Below are 20,023 nucleotides of genomic sequence, written 5' to 3'. Positions count from 1 at the left end.
AACATGACTCCTATTTATAAAATAGTTGTGTTGGTCAGATAAGGCATCTTACATGATGTATTTAATCCAAGATAATGGATGAGTAAGAGGCAGATCATTGTCTAGGAAGTAATTTTGGTTTTGAGAGAGGCATTCTTAGGGAAATAGGCCTTGAAGTGTTCATTTAGAGCTGGGCAGGATTGAGGTCCGGAGAGAGGAGGGAAAGGATATTTGGGTAGAGGGAAGGGCATTGGCAGAGCCTCAGAGGCCTGACGGTTCCTGGGGCCTGTGTGGGAATGGTGGGAAAGTTGGGTTGCAGTCAGCCTGTGGGTGGCCTGGACGTTGGGTAATGAGCGTGGCCGTCAGTTTATGGGCGCCCTCTCTAGAGTGGTGTGTAACTTGCTTCCTCCCTGAAGAAGTGTGACACGCTTGTGCTAGCTGCAGTGTCTTCCCCACAGCTGTGCTGTCCATTGAGGAGAAAGGGGCCTGCTCTGCCATGGCTTCCTTACTCCTCAGGGTATGGCGTGTGAGTTATTTTAATAACGTATCAATCTGCCTTTTCTTTCTTTTGTCACAATGCATTTACTTTCTAACGTGGTCTTGTTTTCAGGGTAATAATTGGGTTTCCACAGGGAAAATAATAATGTGTGAGGCAAATTATTGACTTAAAAAATGAATCTCTAATATTTTTCTAGTAGTTCTTCTTTTGTTTAAATTTTTGTTTCGTTAGTTATGTAAAGAAACTTATGGATAGTAATTTCTGCTCAGGTGGATAGTGGTACTGTTTAGCACAGCTCATTGGTCTTCTGAAACCTTTACAAATGCAGTCTGATTCATTCCAGCCAAGTTAAGGTACATCATTTTTTTCCCATAATGGAGACAAATGTAAAAGACAGAGATACAGAAATCATCTTCCGTTTAGATTGAAGAAATTTTAGTTACTACTCTTTGTTCCTGCTATTTGATCACAGTTTATTTTTATTTTTTGAAGTCTGTCTCTAATCAAATAAGATTTAATGTTTTAGAAGTAATAGAGGACCATGACTAAACTAATAAGAAAAGTTAATTTAAGGACAAGAATGGATTTTTAAAAACATAAAAGTACATTTCATGACTTGATTTCAAGATGATCTGGTGGTATCCTTATACTGTCGCAGAAGGAAGTCCACAGTGGGACGAGAATGATGCTTACAAATCAGCACCCTTATTATCTATTACTGAACATGTCTTAGTCCAGGCCAGTCTGCCTACCACCTCTGTGGAACACTGTTGATTTCATTTTTCTTCCAGTATTTACTTTTGGTCCTGGACCAATTATCCAGCTGTGATGGGATTCTTCAAAAGTATCCTACATTTTGTACTTAGTGAACTAGTGATTGTTCTGTTTGCAGACATTCTTTCTGAGGCTCTACTCTTGCCTCGAAAACCTACATTTGCAGAAAGGGAAATGTATAGGTTCTCCTTTTAAATGTATTTATTTTTATTTATTTTTTATTTATTTTTGTCTGTGTTGGGTCTTCGTTTCTGTGCAAGGGCCTTCTCTAGTTGTGGCGAGCGGGGGCCACTCCTCATCATGGTGCGTGGGCCTCTCACTGCCGTGGCCCCTCTTGTTGCGGAGCACAGGCTCTAGATGCGCATGCTCAGTAGTTGTGGCTCACGGGCCCAGTTGCCCCGTGGCATGTGGGATCCTCCCATTCCAGGTCTCGAACCCGTGTCCCCCCCATCGGCAGGCAGACTCTCAACCACTGCGCCACCAGGGAAGCCCAGGTTTACCTTTTATTAACAAACTTATCCTTCTTTATTTCTTTCCAGTTTTTAAAAACCGTGTCCATTGTGACATTGAGATTCATATTTAAACATAATTTTAAAATTTTATTCTTAAAATTATCATACAGTAAAACTAACTTTTTTCTTTTATCCTGTTAATTTAACACGTGTAGTTTGTGCAACCATCACTACAATCAGAATACAGAATAATATTATCACCCCCCAGAATTCCCTGATGCTATCCTTTTATAGTTAACTGTCCCCATCCTATAACCTCTGCAACCACTGACCTTTTCTCCATCCCTATAGTTTTGTCTTTTTGAGAATGTCCTATACATGGAATCATACATGTAAGCTTTTGAGACTGGGTTCTTTTACTCTGTCTTTGAGATTCATCTAAGTTATTGCATGTATTGAAAGTTTATTCCTTTTTATTACTGAGTAGTTTTCCATTGTCACTCATTAAAGGACATTTGCGTTGTTTCCAATTTTTAACATTTAGGAATAGAGCTGCTGTAAACATTTGTGTACAGACTTTTGTGCAAACATAGTTTTCATTTCTCTATCTCTAGGGTAGCTGTCTCTGGGGAGAGGGGATTGCTGGATGGTATAGTGAGTATATTTTTAACTTTATAAGAAACTGTCAACCCTTTTTCCAGAGTGTCTGTACCATTTTATACTCTCCCACTAGCAATGTACGAGAATTCCACCTATTCCACATCACTGACACTATCAGTGATTTTAATTTAGCCATTCTAATAGGTATGTGGTAGTATCTTATCATGGTTTTAATTTGCATTTCTCTGATGACTAATGCCATTGGACATCTTTTCATGTGCGTATTTGCCATCATTAGATCCTCTTGGTGGAGTGCCATTGAAATCTTTTGCCTAGCTTTTAATTGGGTTGTTTTCTTACTGTTGAGTTTTGAGAATTCTTTATATATTTGGATACAAATCCTTTTTCAGGTATGTGATTTGCCGTTGTTTTTTTCTCAGTCTTTAGCTTGGCTTCGTATCCTTCTAACATAATAGTGTCTTTCAAAGAGGAAAAAGGTTTAATTTTGAGAAAGTCCAGTTCATAAATTGTTTTCTTTTTTATATTATACTAAGATGGGTAGATTTTAAAATAAGTTTCTGTTCTATAAAAGTGGTGAAAAGTAACTTAGTGATGGGAATGTCCTCATAAAGTTGACTTTGTGGAAGGTGCAAATGTTATTTTCTGGAAAGGTAGTACTAATTAATATACCTCTTAGTCTTGGGAACATCTAGGAGTTTTGTTTAACCAAAGGATGCAATTGGTTGAGGTTTGTGAGGGTTTTCACACTTTTTAAAAAAATGATAATCACTAATGTGGTTAAATATGTATACTTTCATAATGCAGAACTATGTAGGAATTAGTCCTTAAGACTCTTCCAGGGTTAAAATAGTGGTATATTACATTCCCATTTGATGCTTTGGGGAGTGCCTGAGTTTGAGTTTCTGCTTCACTGGAACAGCATTAGAACTCTGAGTGTAGGTTCAGATTCAGTGGCATGGCTAAAAGCACGAGCTGCATCAGAATGTCTGCATTTGAATCCTGCCTTTTATTTACAGTGTAACTGTGGGTGAGTAACTTAACTTGTCTGTGCTTCAGTTTCCTTATCTGTTAGTGGGAATGATAATAATAACATCCACCTTGTAAGGTCATTATGAGGACTCAAGCAGATTACATAATATAGTCATTTCAACGGCCTCTGGCCCGCAGGAAGCATTCAGCAAATGGCTCTTGTTATTATTCTTATTCTTATTGCTGAAATAGCTTTATGATAAAATTGTTTAAACAAATGTTTTGGAATATTTTCAAGAGTCAGAATAACCACATATCACACTAAGTCATTTCTCTCCCATGCCCACTTTTTTCTCTTGGCACTTGTTATTATTAATCAATACCTGTGACCAGTGTTTTTAATAATCATGTATATATATACACTGTTTTACAAGCCAGCTATCAGTTCATTCCATTTTTCACATCCTGTGAGGTACTAATCAGATATACACATATACATCAGTTCGCTTCAGCTGCCTGAAATATCAACCTAAATTGGCTTAAGCTGGAAAGAAATTTGAGTTAGGCTCACCTAACTGCAAAGTCAGGCACAGCTAGCTGGATTCAGGGCTCAAGTAAAGTCATCAGGACTCAGGTTCTCCCCACGAGTCAACTCTGCCTTTTCCTGTATGGACTTCAGTTGTCGGAACTGTATGTTAGAAACTTGGCTGTAGCATATTCACCCCCTGTAGCCTGTCAGCGTTTAGATTCAGCCGGAAAGAGCGCCTGTCTCTTTCCCAGAAGCCTCAGCAAACGTCTCATGATGTCTCATTGGCTCTTATGGGGTCACATGTCTGACCTGGAGCCAATCGCTGTTTGAGGCTGTGAGACTGGGATTGGCCAGTTCTGGTCACGTGTCACCCGTGGCTCTTTGGCGGAGTCGAGCCCACCGGAGCCACGCTGACTGAGAGGCGGGGAGAGGTACCTACTCTGAGGGAATTTGTGGGCTTTTATTACCAGAAAAAGGGCTGGACGCTGGCTGGTCAAACGACTAATGTGCTGTTAGGCTCTTTTTGTAGATCGGCAACGGATCACAGGGGTTAATGGATTTGAATTAGACCGGATTTGAATTAGAACCTTGGTTACTGATTCCAGCTTTTTTGTCTCCAGGAATGCCGTTCCCCACAGGGGCAGGAGTTTGCAGAAAGTTAGTGTTGTGTATTCTTTTGGTGAAAGTCGGATAATGTTTAACAGGAAGAGAAAGAGTCAAGGCAAATAGGGGTGGCCTTCTCAATGGGTGGACGTGGTGCTTCTTCCCACACTGGTGGGTTTAAGCGACTCAGCGCCCTTCTCCGGGCCTTTCTGTCCCCGTGGCAGAGGCTGTACAAGACCCAGCTTGGTCAGTGTCTGTCCGCTACATGGCAGGGTTGCATGCTGTAGACACGGGTGTATCCGTGTATCCTGGGCAAGAGTGTTGGCTACATGGTGAGGTGTGTCTGGTGCTGGCGTCGTTTAGAGGTAGTTTCTAGATCTCTGTATTTTTTTTTTTTTTTTTTTTTGTGATACGCGGGCCTCTCACTGTTGTGGCCTCTCCCGTTGCGGAGCACAGGCTCCGGACGCGCAGGCCCAGCAGCCATCGCTCACGGGCCCAGCCGCTCCGCGGCTTGTGGGATCTTCCCGGACCGGGGCACGAATCCGTGTCCCCTACATCGGCAGGCGGACTCTCAACCACTGCGCCACCAGGGAAGCCCTAGATCTCTGTATTTTTTTTTTTTTTTTTTTTTTTCTTTTTGCGGTATGCGGGCCTCTCACTGTTGTGGCCTCCCCCGTTGCGGAGCACAGGCTCCGGATGCGCAGGCCCAGCGGCCATGGCTCACGGGCCCAGCCGCTCCGCGGCACATGGGATCCTCCCAGACCGGGGCACGAACCTGTATCCCCTGCATCGGCAGGCGGACTCTCAACCACTGCGCCACCAGGGAGGCCCTCTCTGTATTTTTTATAGTCCATTTTAGTGTGGCTTGAGACATTGTCTCACTTTGACTTCGGCTGGCAGTTTCTATTTTATGTTTTTCCAGAAGACGCTTGAACTTCTTCAGGAGTATGTGTAGCCAGGTCATGCTGTTTTCTGAAGAACCAGAGAAGGCAGTTACCAGAGACCTGCCTTGTATGGAGAGCTACGCTACAGAAGTACCCGCAGTGAGGTTCAGGGAGACCGCAGTTAGAAATGAACTGTTGGGACCTGATTAATTGTGGTAGGCATCTTCATATCCAGTGCTGAGGTGGGCACCTGAGCCTACATATCAGAGACATTAACTCTTGAAATTAAGTCAGTTCCCCCCATAGCTCCCGGAGTTAGTAATTCTGTCCCTAATCTCTACTTCTGTGTTACTTTTATTGAGATATCCCTGGCTGATATGTTTGGTGATTAATGTTGATGGTAGGCTTTGTGATCTCCCCTCAGAGCCAGTTTTAGGGGTTAGCTTGTGTTTGTCAGTGATGTACAAGTACACTTGTTTCTCCAATGGCTATTGGAGAGCATAATCATTCTTATGATTGCATAATCATAACCATTATTATTTTACCGAGATGGTGAAAATGGGTGAAAATAATTCCTCTGTCAAGTAGATAAAGTAGTTACATAGCATGATATTTTATTTTCTAAAAATAGAGTGTTGTATGTTGAAATCTGTAAAGTGATTTCCACTTTGTATAAATTGAAAATATGGAATTTTAGTGAAATAACAATAGCTAACACTTACTGAGCACTCACTGTATGCCAGGCATTCTTTTAAGCACTTTACACGTATTATTTCGCTTAATTCTTAAGTGAAAATAAATAACCATAGGAGGTAGGTATTAGTTGTCTCCTTGCCATTTTAGAGGTGAGCAAGTTGAGATACTTGAGGCTAAGTCATTTGCTCCAGGTCACACAGCTGGTGAGTGACACAGTTGGTGAGTGACAGCTGGTGAGTTCTGAATGTAAGTCCTCTGGCTCCAAGCCTGTGCTTTGGATCACTATGCTGTGTTCTGTCCCTAGTAAAGATTTTAGCTCATGTGTTGTTAGTTTTTCTTTTCATTTTGCTTCTTTTTGTAATATTTTCTAGATGTGGGCTAGGAGTTTTATAGAGAAGATTTGCTAATTCTAGGACCTTTGGAATCCATGGATTTATCCATCTTCTGTTGCTGTTATTTGGCAGGCAAACACTCTATGCTTGTTTAGATCAGTAGGTGTCAACCAGGAATGATTTTGCCCCCCAGGGGACATTTGCTGATGTCTGGAGACAGACATCTTTAGTTGTCGTAAGTCAGGAGACGTGCTCCTGGCACCTAGTGGTCAGAGGCCAGGATGCTGCTGAAACATTTATGAAGCACAGGACAGCCTTCCGCAACAAAGAATTGTTCAGCCCAAAATGTCAATAGCATCAACTCTGGCCTATAGAATAAGTGACTGATGATCTTGTAATGCCATTCTGATCTCTAACGGGCAAAGTCACATTAGTAATGTAGAAATGATTACTTTTGATGTTTGTTTGATAATTGATTTCCCCAAATGAATGCATGTTTGTATAAGGGACATAAACACCAACCATAACTTAAATATTGAAGTTCCCTTAAAGTAAACTGGGAATTATAGCCCACTGAGGGAGAGCTGAGGAAGTTTAAAGGGAGGCCATGTAATGCCTGAGGATACAATACTCTAAATATTTGTTGGATTACCTTGTGAATTACACAATTAGAATTCATTTTTTGTGTTGTATTAACTTGTCAAATGTATAAACATTTTAAATATCCTGTAATTTTTAAAACCGTGTTTTGGTATATTTTTAATTAAAAATTTCATACTGAGAAAAGTGGAGAATCTTACATTGTACCCCGTGTATGTACCACCCATATTTAACAAATGCTAACAAATACTGAAGTCCATTTTGAGCTCTTTCTCATCCCATCCCTTAGGTGTTTCTACATTTTTTATTATACCAAACATCTCAAAAGTTGAAGGGGCCTGGAACTCTTCCGTTGTCTGTCGTCAGGCCTCACTCACTGCTGCTGCCTTTTGTCTGCCTGTCAGCTTCTCCCCTCATCTTTCACTGCAGTATATAGGCGGTGGAGGGCGGAGCCAGGTTGTCTTTTCAAAGCTGGAAAGGCCAGGCCGAGAGTGGATGCGTAGGCTGGAGGGAGGCGGGAGGACAATAAGTATGGGTTTCCCCCAATGACTGAAAGCAGAGCGTTCCCATGAAACCTTTCATAAGCCGAAGTGGCGTAAAGCGAAGAAGCAGTGACCATAGGACACATCTTGCTAACGGATGCACAAAATAAATTGAGCTAAAGTACGGAAGCTCAGTGACAGTTCAAAGCTATGGTGGCTTGATGCTGAGGTGCTGAGTGTGGTTCCCAGGAAGGAGCTGGGTGGTGCCCCTTGCACCCGCTTTTGCAGCGCACAGTGCGAATTGCCTCTGTACGGGCTGCTGCACAACACGTGCCGGGCACTGTTCTCATTTTCCCCCCTTTTTTGTGAAAATAGATACCTCTTTGGATTTCTTTTGGTTGGGAAAACAGGCGCTAACGTGGGTCTTTCTTAAAAGCGAAGTGGCATAAATTGAGCTTTGGAAGGATGGAGGAGACCTGTACCTTGGGGCCGTTTGGTGAGGTAGAAAGTGGGGAGAGTGAGCGAGGGTGGGAAGAGGCAAGAAGAGCAGTCTCGGAACCAACAGAGATGGTGGTGGGAGGTCTGCAAGCGTGGTCCGCCGGAGCAATGTTGTGACTGTCAGGTCAGAGGATCTTAGGTCTTCTTTGCCCAGGATTGCTGCTCCCTGCATTATGAGTGGTATAGCTCAGGAGAGGCTGCGCTTGAATTCTCAATCTCTATTACTTGGACTGCTTAGTGGTCTGTTATTAATGGCAATGCCTGCTTATCACCAGTTGTTCACAGGACTTCTACATGATAGGTTCCTTCTTTTTTTTTTTTTTTTTTTTTTGACCACACCATGCCGCCTGCGGGATCTTAGTTCCCCGACTAGGGATCAAACCCTCTCCCCGCCCCTTTCCGCCGTGGAGGAAGCGCGGAGTCCCAACCACTGCACTGCCCGATAGGCTCCTCCTTTACTTAAACACCTCCCATCATGCTCCATTGCTATGGAATAAAGCCCTCACTTCCTGTGGCATTGGAGGGCATTCTTAGCTCCTTTCCCTCTTTCTCTGACACACCTGGAGTGTATCATGTGCTTTTTCTTGTCTTGGTGACTTCTTGTGCATTCTCTCTGATAAACTCCCCTGTGCTCTCCCTATCATCTCTGCACAGTGAACTTGTGTTCTTCTTTTGAGGGCAGCTCATGCCTTTCGGCAGATGGAAGGTATTTCTTGCTATTTTTCATTTGTGCTTTGCCTGTCTTGCTAGAATCTGAGTTTCTTGAAAGCAGTGATGGCATGCTTCCTCTTTGCGTTTAGTGCTGCTAACACAGGGCCTGGCCTCAGGAAATGTTTTCTGAACTGAATTAATAGCCAGTTCGAACTTGCCCTTGAGCCAGTGTTTTGTACTGGTGGGAAAAATCCTACACGGTGTGGACTTTGATTCTCTGAAGTGTCAGTTACAGTATTGTAAGACGGAAGATAGGAGCCTGGGATAGGAAACAGTTTTGCACCTTCTGTTTTTTTTTTTTTTTTGCGGTACGCGGGCCTCTCACTGTTGTGGCCTCTCCCGTTGCGCAGCACAGACTCCGGACGCGCAGGCACAGCAGCCATGGCTCATGGGCCCAGCCACTCTGCGGCATGTGGTATCTTCCTGAACCGGGACACAAACCCGTGTCCCCTGCATCGGCAGGCCGACTCTCAACCACTGCGCCACCAGGGAAGCCCATTTTTTATTTTTTTGCGGTACGCGGGCCTCTCACTGTTGTCGCCTCTCCTGTTGTGGAGCACAGGCGCCGGACGCGCAGGCTCAACGGCCATGGCTCACGGGCCCAGCCGCTCCACGGCATGTGGGATCCTCCCGGACTGGGGCACGAACCCGTGTCCCCTGCATCGGCAGGTGGACTCTCAACCACTGCGCCACCAGGGAAGCCCGGTACACTTTTGTTTTAATTAGGCAGTTGGCTCTCTTGCGTTGATGTACATTTTATTGGTAAAGCTCCACTGCTTTGGATTATGATGTGTTTACAAGGCTACACAGATAATCTGGAAGGGAAAATGAAGAAATACAAATGACAGAAAATATTTTATAATAATAAAATTTTCTTGGCAAGCAGCAACCTTTTCTCAAAGTCAGTCTTTTAATATAATTTGCTTGCCTCATAAATATGGATTTTTTGTTTTTTCATATCTTTATTGATTAGTAAGCATAGTAAATGACTTGGGAGGAATCTCACTCTCTTCAAGAAATAATTTGGAATTATTGATCCAGAATGCTGACAGTTCTCAAAAATGGGTCAGGAAAATCAAAGTAATAGATGGAAAAACAATCTCAATTTTAGCTCTTGATATAACTTTTCTTAAAGTTAGGGTTCTTTTTTATAATTTAAGTTACTAAAACAGATGGTGGAAGGTCCATCAAGATATTTATTTTATGTATTTAAAGCATTTTACTTTGCTGTATTGAATTCCATTCATTCTGGAATTTAGGAGAATTTACCTCTTTATGAAAGAGATGATTCAAAGTAGAAAATGATTGCTGACCTTCGCTTCCAGTTTTCTTCTCAATAGACTTAGTCTCTCTTCTAATGCTTCTTGCATACTCAGTAATTGTATAAGTTTTAGAGAAAAATGCAAGTCTGGCTGAATATTAAGCACAGTACACTAAATAAAGCTTTTTTCCTTTGCAGAATATTTTACATGTGTGTCCCATAGATTCATCAGAGATTCTAGTTTTGGATAAAGGCAAGTACATTTCAAGACAATACAACATCCCTATCTAGGACATTGGCATTCAAATGAGAAGTGAATTTGGTTCAGGACAGTTCTTGAACTGCTTAGCATTTAGGTTATTTTAGGTCAACTCTTTGGGAAATTCAATTAGAGTATTTATTGAATGGTTTTAGTGAGCTGATTGGTTGTCATGTCATGTCATAGATGATATAAAACATGACTCCTATTTATAAAATAGTTGTGTTGGTCAGATAAGGCATCTTACATGATGTATTTAATCCAAGATAATGGATGAGTAAGAGGCAGATCATTGTCTAGGAAGTAATTTTGGTTTTGAGAGAGGCATTCTTAGGGAAATAGGCCTTGAAGTGTTCATTTAGAGCTGGGCAGGATTGAGGTCCGGAGAGAGGAGGGAAAGGATATTTGGGTAGAGGGAAGGGCATTGGCAGAGCCTCAGAGGCCTGACGGTTCCTGGGGCCTGTGTGGGAATGGTGGGAAAGTTGGGTTGCAGTCAGCCTGTGGGTGGCCTGGACGTTGGGTAATGAGCGTGGCCGTCAGTTTATGGGCGCCCTCTCTAGAGTGGTGTGTAACTTGCTTCCTCCCTGAAGAAGTGTGACACGCTTGTGCTAGCTGCAGTGTCTTCCCCACAGCTGTGCTGTCCATTGAGGAGAAAGGGGCCTGCTCTGCCATGGCTTCCTTACTCCTCAGGGTATGGCGTGTGAGTTATTTTAATAACGTATCAATCTGCCTTTTCTTTCTTTTGTCACAATGCATTTACTTTCTAACGTGGTCTTGTTTTCAGGGTAATAATTGGGTTTCCACAGGGAAAATAATAATGTGTGAGGCAAATTATTGACTTAAAAAATGAATCTCTAATATTTTTCTAGTAGTTCTTCTTTTGTTTAAATTTTTGTTTCGTTAGTTATGTAAAGAAACTTATGGATAGTAATTTCTGCTCAGGTGGATAGTGGTACTGTTTAGCACAGCTCATTGGTCTTCTGAAACCTTTACAAATGCAGTCTGATTCATTCCAGCCAAGTTAATTATGAGGTACATCATTTTTTTCCCTTAATGGAGACAAATGTAAAAGACAGAGATACAGAAATCATCTTCCGTTTAGATTGAAGAAATTTTAGTTACTACTCTTTGTTCCTGCTATTTGATCACAGTTTATTTTTATTTTTTGAAGTCTGTCTCTAATCAAATAAGATTTAATGTTTTAGAAGTAATAGAGGACCATGACTAAACTAATAAGAAAAGTTAATTTAAGGACAAGAATGGATTTTTAAAAACATAAAAGTACATTTCATGACTTGATTTCAAGATGATCTGGTGGTATCCTTATACTGTCGCAGAAGGAAGTCCACAGTGGGACGAGAATGATGCTTACAAATCAGCACCCTTATTATCTATTACTGAAGATGTCTTAGTCCAGGCCAGTCTGCCTACCACCTCTGTGGAACACTGTTGATTTCATTTTTCTTCCAGTATTTACTTTTGGTCCTGGACCAATTATCCAGCTGTGATGGGATTCTTCAAAAGTATCCTACATTTTGTACTTAGTGAACTAGTGATTGTTCTGTTTGCAGACATTCTTTCTGAGGCTCTACTCTTGCCTCGAAAACCTACATTTGCAGAAAGGGAAATGTATAGGTTCTCCTTTTAAATGTATTTATTTTTATTTATTTTTTATTTATTTTTGTCTGTGTTGGGTCTTCGTTTCTGTGCAAGGGCCTTCTCTAGTTGTGGCGAGCGGGGGCCACTCCTCATCATGGTGCGTGGGCCTCTCACTGCCGTGGCCCCTCTTGTTGCGGAGCACAGGCTCTAGATGCGCATGCTCAGTAGTTGTGGCTCACGGGCCCAGTTGCCCCGTGGCATGTGGGATCCTCCCATTCCAGGTCTCGAACCCGTGTCCCCCCCATCGGCAGGCAGACTCTCAACCACTGCGCCACCAGGGAAGCCCAGGTTTACCTTTTATTAACAAACTTATCCTTCTTTATTTCTTTCCAGTTTTTAAAAACCGTGTCCATTGTGACATTGAGATTCATATTTAAACATAATTTTAAAATTTTATTCTTAAAATTATCATACAGTAAAACTAACTTTTTTCTTTTATCCTGTTAATTTAACACGTGTAGTTTGTGCAACCATCACTACAATCAGAATACAGAATAATATTATCACCCCCCAGAATTCCCTGATGCTATCCTTTTATAGTTAACTGTCCCCATCCTATAACCTCTGCAACCACTGACCTTTTCTCCATCCCTATAGTTTTGTCTTTTTGAGAATGTCCTATACATGGAATCATACATGTAAGCTTTTGAGACTGGGTTCTTTTACTCTGTCTTTGAGATTCATCTAAGTTATTGCATGTATTGAAAGTTTATTCCTTTTTATTACTGAGTAGTTTTCCATTGTCACTCATTAAAGGACATTTGCGTTGTTTCCAATTTTTAACATTTAGGAATAGAGCTGCTGTAAACATTTGTGTACAGACTTTTGTGCAAACATAGTTTTCATTTCTCTATCTCTAGGGTAGCTGTCTCTGGGGAGAGGGGATTGCTGGATGGTATAGTGAGTATATTTTTAACTTTATAAGAAACTGTCAACCCTTTTTCCAGAGTGTCTGTACCATTTTATACTCTCCCACTAGCAATGTACGAGAATTCCACCTATTCCACATCACTGACACTATCAGTGATTTTAATTTAGCCATTCTAATAGGTATGTGGTAGTATCTTATCATGGTTTTAATTTGCATTTCTCTGATGACTAATGCCATTGGACATCTTTTCATGTGCGTATTTGCCATCATTAGATCCTCTTGGTGGAGTGCCATTGAAATCTTTTGCCTAGCTTTTAATTGGGTTGTTTTCTTACTGTTGAGTTTTGAGAATTCTTTATATATTTGGATACAAATCCTTTTTCAGGTATGTGATTTGCCGTTGTTTTTTTCTCAGTCTTTAGCTTGGCTTCGTATCCTTCTAACATAATAGTGTCTTTCAAAGAGGAAAAAGGTTTAATTTTGAGAAAGTCCAGTTCATAAATTGTTTTCTTTTTTATATTATACTAAGATGGGTAGATTTTAAAATAAGTTTCTGTTCTATAAAAGTGGTGAAAAGTAACTTAGTGATGGGAATGTCCTCATAAAGTTGACTTTGTGGAAGGTGCAAATGTTATTTTCTGGAAAGGTAGTACTAATTAATATACCTCTTAGTCTTGGGAACATCTAGGAGTTTTGTTTAACCAAAGGATGCAATTGGTTGAGGTTTGTGAGGGTTTTCACACTTTTTAAAAAAATGATAATCACTAATGTGGTTAAATATGTATACTTTCATAATGCAGAACTATGTAGGAATTAGTCCTTAAGACTCTTCCAGGGTTAAAATAGTGGTATATTACATTCCCATTTGATGCTTTGGGGAGTGCCTGAGTTTGAGTTTCTGCTTCACTGGAACAGCATTAGAACTCTGAGTGTAGGTTCAGATTCAGTGGCATGGCTAAAAGCACGAGCTGCATCAGAATGTCTGCATTTGAATCCTGCCTTTTATTTACAGTGTAACTGTGGGTGAGTAACTTAACTTGTCTGTGCTTCAGTTTCCTTATCTGTTAGTGGGAATGATAATAATAACATCCACCTTGTAAGGTCATTATGAGGACTCAAGCAGATTACATAATATAGTCATTTCAACGGCCTCTGGCCCGCAGGAAGCATTCAGCAAATGGCTCTTGTTATTATTCTTATTCTTATTGCTGAAATAGCTTTATGATAAAATTGTTTAAACAAATGTTTTGGAATATTTTCAAGAGTCAGAATAACCACATATCACACTAAGTCATTTCTCTCCCATGCCCACTTTTTTCTCTTGGCACTTGTTATTATTAATCAATACCTGTGACCAGTGTTTTTAATAATCATGTATATATATACACTGTTTTACAAGCCAGCTATCAGTTCATTCCATTTTTCACATCCTGTGAGGTACTAATCAGATATACACATATACATCAGTTCGCTTCAGCTGCCTGAAATATCAACCTAAATTGGCTTAAGCTGGAAAGAAATTTGAGTTAGGCTCACCTAACTGCAAAGTCAGGCACAGCTAGCTGGATTCAGGGCTCAAGTAAAGTCATCAGGACTCAGGTTCTCCCCACGAGTCAACTCTGCCTTTTCCTGTATGGACTTCAGTTGTCGGAACTGTATGTTAGAAACTTGGCTGTAGCATATTCACCCCCTGTAGCCTGTCAGCGTTTAGATTCAGCCGGAAAGAGCGCCTGTCTCTTTCCCAGAAGCCTCAGCAAACGTCTCATGATGTCTCATTGGCTCTTATGGGGTCACATGTCTGACCTGGAGCCAATCGCTGTTTGAGGCTGTGAGACTGGGATTGGCCAGTTCTGGTCACGTGTCACCCGTGGCTCTTTGGCGGAGTCGAGCCCACCGGAGCCACGCTGACTGAGAGGCGGGGAGAGGTACCTACTCTGAGGGACTTTGTGGGCTTTTATTACCAGAAAAAGGGCTGGACGCTGGCTGGTCAAACGACTAATGTGCTGTTAGGCTCTTTTTGTAGATCGGCAACGGATCACAGGGGTTAATGGATTTGAATTAGACCGGATTTGAATTAGAACCTTGGTTACTGATTCCAGCTTTTTTGTCTCCAGGAATGCCGTTCCCCACAGGGGCAGGAGTTTGCAGAAAGTTAGTGTTGTGTATTCTTTTGGTGAAAGTCGGATAATGTTTAACAGGAAGAGAAAGAGTCAAGGCAAATAGGGGTGGCCTTCTCAATGGGTGGACGTGGTGCTTCTTCCCACACTGGTGGGTTTAAGCGACTCAGCGCCCTTCTCCGGGCCTTTCTGTCCCCGTGGCAGAGGCTGTACAAGACCCAGCTTGGTCAGTGTCTGTCCGCTACATGGCAGGGTTGCATGCTGTAGACACGGGTGTATCCGTGTATCCTGGGCAAGAGTGTTGGCTACATGGTGAGGTGTGTCTGGTGCTGGCGTCGTTTAGAGGTAGTTTCTAGATCTCTGTATTTTTTTTTTTTTTTTTTTTTGTGATACGCGGGCCTCTCACTGTTGTGGCCTCTCCCGTTGCGGAGCACAGGCTCCGGACGCGCAGGCCCAGCAGCCATCGCTCACGGGCCCAGCCGCTCCGCGGCTTGTGGGATCTTCCCGGACCGGGGCACGAATCCGTGTCCCCTACATCGGCAGGCGGACTCTCAACCACTGCGCCACCAGGGAAGCCCTAGATCTCTGTATTTTTTATAGTCCATTTTAGTGTGGCTTGAGACATTGTCTCACTTTGACTTCGGCTGGCAGTTTCTATTTTATGTTTTTCCAGAAGACGCTTGAACTTCTTCAGGAGTATGTGTAGCCAGGTCATGCTGTTTTCTGAAGAACCAGAGAAGGCAGTTACCAGAGACCTGCCTTGTATGGAGAGCTACGCTACAGAAGTACCCGCAGTGAGGTTCAGGGAGACCGCAGTTAGAAATGAACTGTTGGGACCTGATTAATTGTGGTAGGCATCTTCATATCCAGTGCTGAGGTGGGCACCTGAGCCTACATATCAGAGACATTAACTCTTGAAATTAAGTCAGTTCCCCCCATAGCTCCCGGAGTTAGTAATTCTGTCCCTAATCTCTACTTCTGTGTTACTTTTATTGAGATATCCCTGGCTGATATGTTTGGTGATTAATGTTGATGGTAGGCTTTGTGATCTCCCCTCAGAGCCAGTTTTAGGGGTTAGCTTGTGTTTGTCAGTGATGTACAAGTACACTTGTTTCTCCAATGGCTATTGGAGAGCATAATCATTCTTATGATTGCATAATCATAACCATTATTATTTTACCGAGATGGTGAAAATGGGTGAAAATAATTCCTCTGTCAAGTAGATAAAGTAGTTACATAGCATGATATTTTATTTTCTAAAAATAGAGTGTTGTATGTTGAAATCTGTAAAGTGATTTCCACTTTGTATAAATTGAAAATATGGAATTTTAGTGAAATAACAATAGCTAACACTTACTGAGCACTCACTGTATGCCAGGCATTCTTTTAAGCACTTTACACGTATTATTTCGCTTAATTCTTAAGTGAAAATAAATAACCATAGGAGGTAGGTATTAGTTGTCTCCTTGCCATTTTAGAGGTGAGCAAGTTGAGATACTTGAGGCTAAGTCATTTGCTCCAGGTCACACAGCTGGTGAGTGACACAGTTGGTGAGTGACAGCTGGTGAGTTCTGAATGTAAGTCCTCTGGCTCCAAGCCTGTGCTTTGGATCACTATGCTGTGTTCTGTCCCTAGTAAAGATTTTAGCTCATGTGTTGTTAGTTTTTCTTTTCATTTTGCTTCTTTTTGTAATATTTTCTAGATGTGGGCTAGGAGTTTTATAGAGAAGATTTGCTAATTCTAGGACCTTTGGAATCCATGGATTTATCCATCTTCTGTTGCTGTTATTTGGCAAGCAAACACTCTATGCTTGTTTAGATCAGTAGGTGTCAACCAGGAATGATTTTGCCCCCCAGGGGACATTTGCTGATGTCTGGAGACAGACATCTTTAGTTGTCGTAAGTCAGGAGACGTGCTCCTGGCACCTAGTGGTCAGAGGCCAGGATGCTGCTGAAACATTTATGAAGCACAGGACAGCCTTCCGCAACAAAGAATTGTTCAGCCCAAAATGTCAATAGCATCAACTCTGGCCTATAGAATAAGTGACTGATGATCTTGTAATGCCATTCTGATCTCTAACGGGCAAAGTCACATTAGTAATGTAGAAATGATTACTTTTGATGTTTGTTTGATAATTGATTTCCCCAAATGAATGCATGTTTGTATAAGGGACATAAACACCAACCATAACTTAAATATTGAAGTTCCCTTAAAGTAAACTGGGAATTATAGCCCACTGAGGGAGAGCTGAGGAAGTTTAAAGGGAGGCCATGTAATGCCTGAGGATACAATACTCTAAATATTTGTTGGATTACCTTGTGAATTACACAATTAGAATTCATTTTTTGTGTTGTATTAACTTGTCAAATGTATAAACATTTTAAATATCCTGTAATTTTTAAAACCGTGTTTTGGTATATTTTTAATTAAAAATTTCATACTGAGAAAAGTGGAGAATCTTACATTGTACCCCGTGTATATACCACCCATATTTAACAAATGCTAACAAATACTGAAGTCCATTTTGAGCTCTTTCTCATCCCATCCCTTAGGTGTTTCTACATTTTTTATTATACCAAACATCTCAAAAGTTGAAGGGGCCTGGAACTCTTCCGTTGTCTGTCGTCAGGCCTCACTCACTGCTGCTGCCTTTTGTCTGCCTGTCAGCTTCTCCCCTCATCTTTCACTGCAGTATATAGGCGGTGGAGGGCGGAGCCAGGTTGTCTTTTCAAAGCTGGAAAGGCCAGGCCGAGAGTGGATGCGTAGGCTGGAGGGAGGCGGGAGGACAATAAGTATGGGTTTCCCCCAATGACTGAAAGCAGAGCGTTCCCATGAAACCTTTCATAAGCCGAAGTGGCGTAAAGCGAAGAAGCAGTGACCATAGGACACATCTTGCTAACGGATGCACAGAATAAATTGAGCTAAAGTACGGAAGCTCAGTGACAGTTCAAAGCTATGGTGGCTTGATGCTGAGGTGCTGAGTGTGGTTCCCAGGAAGGAGCTGGGTGGTGCCCCTTGCACCCGCTTTTGCAGCGCACAGTGCGAATTGCCTCTGTACGGGCTGCTGCACAACACGTGCCGGGCACTGTTCTCATTTTCCCCCCTTTTTTGTGAAAATAGATACCTCTTTGGATTTCTTTTGGTTGGGAAAACAGGCGCTAACGTGGGTCTTTCTTAAAAGCGAAGTGGCATAAATTGAGCTTTGGAAGGATGGAGGAGACCTGTACCTTGGGGCCGTTTGGTGAGGTAGAAAGTGGGGAGAGTGAGCGAGGGTGGGAAGAGGCAAGAAGAGCAGTCTCGGAACCAACAGAGATGGTGGTGGGAGGTCTGCAAGCGTGGTCCGCCGGAGCAATGTTGTGACTGTCAGGTCAGAGGATCTTAGGTCTTCTTTGCCCAGGATTGCTGCTCCCTGCATTATGAGTGGTATAGCTCAGGAGAGGCTGCGCTTGAATTCTCAATCTCTATTACTTGGACTGCTTAGTGGTCTGTTATTAATGGCAATGCCTGCTTATCACCAGTTGTTCACGGGACTTCTACATGATAGGTTCCTTCTTTTTTTTTTTTTTTTTTTTTTGACCACACCATGCCGCCTGCGGGATCTTAGTTCCCCGACTAGGGATCAAACCCTCTCCCCGCCCCTTTCCGCCGTGGAGGAAGCGCGGAGTCCCAACCACTGCACTGCCCGATAGGTTCCTCCTTTATTTAAACACCTCCCATCATGCTCCATTGCTATGGAATAAAGCCCTCACTTCCTGTGGCACTGGAGGGCATTCTTAGCTCCTTTCCCTCTTTCTCTGACACACCTGGAGTGTATCATGTGCTTTTTCTTGTCTTGGTGACTTCTTGTGCATTCTCTCTGATAAACTCCCCTGTGCTCTCCCTATCATCTCTGCACAGTGAACTTGTGTTCTTCTTTTGAGGGCAGCTCATGCCTTTCGGCAGATGGAAGGTATTTCTTGCTATTTTTCATTTGTGCTTTGCCTGTCTTGCTAGAGTCTGAGTTTCTTGAAAGCAGTGATGGCATGCTTCCTCTTTGCGTTTAGTGCTGCTAACACAGGGCCTGGCCTCAGGAAATGTTTTCTGAACTGAATTAATAGCCAGTTCGAACTTGCCCTTGAGCCAGTGTTTTGTACTGGTGGGAAAAATCCTACACGGTGTGGACTTTGATTCTCTGAAGTGTCAGTTACAGTATTGTAAGACGGAAGATAGGAGTCTGGGATAGGAAACAGTTTTGCAACTTCTGGTTTTTTTTTTTTTTTTTTTTTTTTTTTGCGGTACGCAGGCCTCTCACTGTTGTGGCCTCTCCCGTTGCGCAGCACAGACTCCGGACGCGCAGGCACAGCAGCCATGGCTCATGGGCCCAGCCACTCTGCGGCATGTGGTATCTTCCTGAACCGGGACACAAACCCGTGTCCCCTGCATCGGCAGGCGGACTCTCAACCACTGCGCCACCAGGGAAGCCCATTTTTTATTTTTTTGCGGTACGCGGGCCTCTCACTGTTGTCGCCTCTCCTGTTGTGGAGCACAGGCGCCGGACGCGCAGGCTCAATGGCCATGGCTCATGGGCCCAGCCGCTCCACGGCATGTGGGATCTTCCCGGACTGGGGCACGAACCCGTGTCCCCTGCGTCGGCAGGCAGACTCTCAACCACTGCGCCACCAGGGAAGCCCGGTACGCTTTTGTTTTAATTATGCAGTTGGCTCTCTTGTGTTGATTTACATTTTATTGGTAAAGCTCCACTGCTTTGGATTATGATGTGTTTACAAGGCTACACAGATAATCTGGAAGGGAAAATGAAGAAATACAAATGACAGAAAATATTTTATAATAATAAAATTTTCTTGGCAAGCAGCAACCTTTTCTCAAAGTCAGTCTTTTAATATAATTTGCTTGCCTCATAAATATGGATTTTTTGTTTTTTCATATCTTTATTGATTAGTAAGCATAGTAAATGACTTGGGAGGAATCTCACTCTCTTCAAGAAATAATTTGGAATTATTGATCCAGAATGCTGACAGTTCTCAAAAATGGGTCAGGAAAATCAAAGTAATAGATGGAAAAACAATCTCAATTTTAGCTCTTGATATAACTTTTCTTAAAGTTAGGGTTCTTTTTTATAATTTAAGTTACTAAAACAGATGGTGGAAGGTCCATCAAGATATTTATTTTATGTATTTAAAGCATTTTACTTTGCTGTATTGAATTCCATTCATTCTGGAATTTAGGA

Source organism: Mesoplodon mirus, assembly GCF_964341445.2.
Source record: "Mesoplodon mirus genome assembly, chromosome: 18".
Taxonomy (NCBI): Eukaryota; Metazoa; Chordata; class Mammalia; order Artiodactyla; family Ziphiidae; genus Mesoplodon; species Mesoplodon mirus.
Note: the sequence above shows the minus strand (reverse complement) of the source record.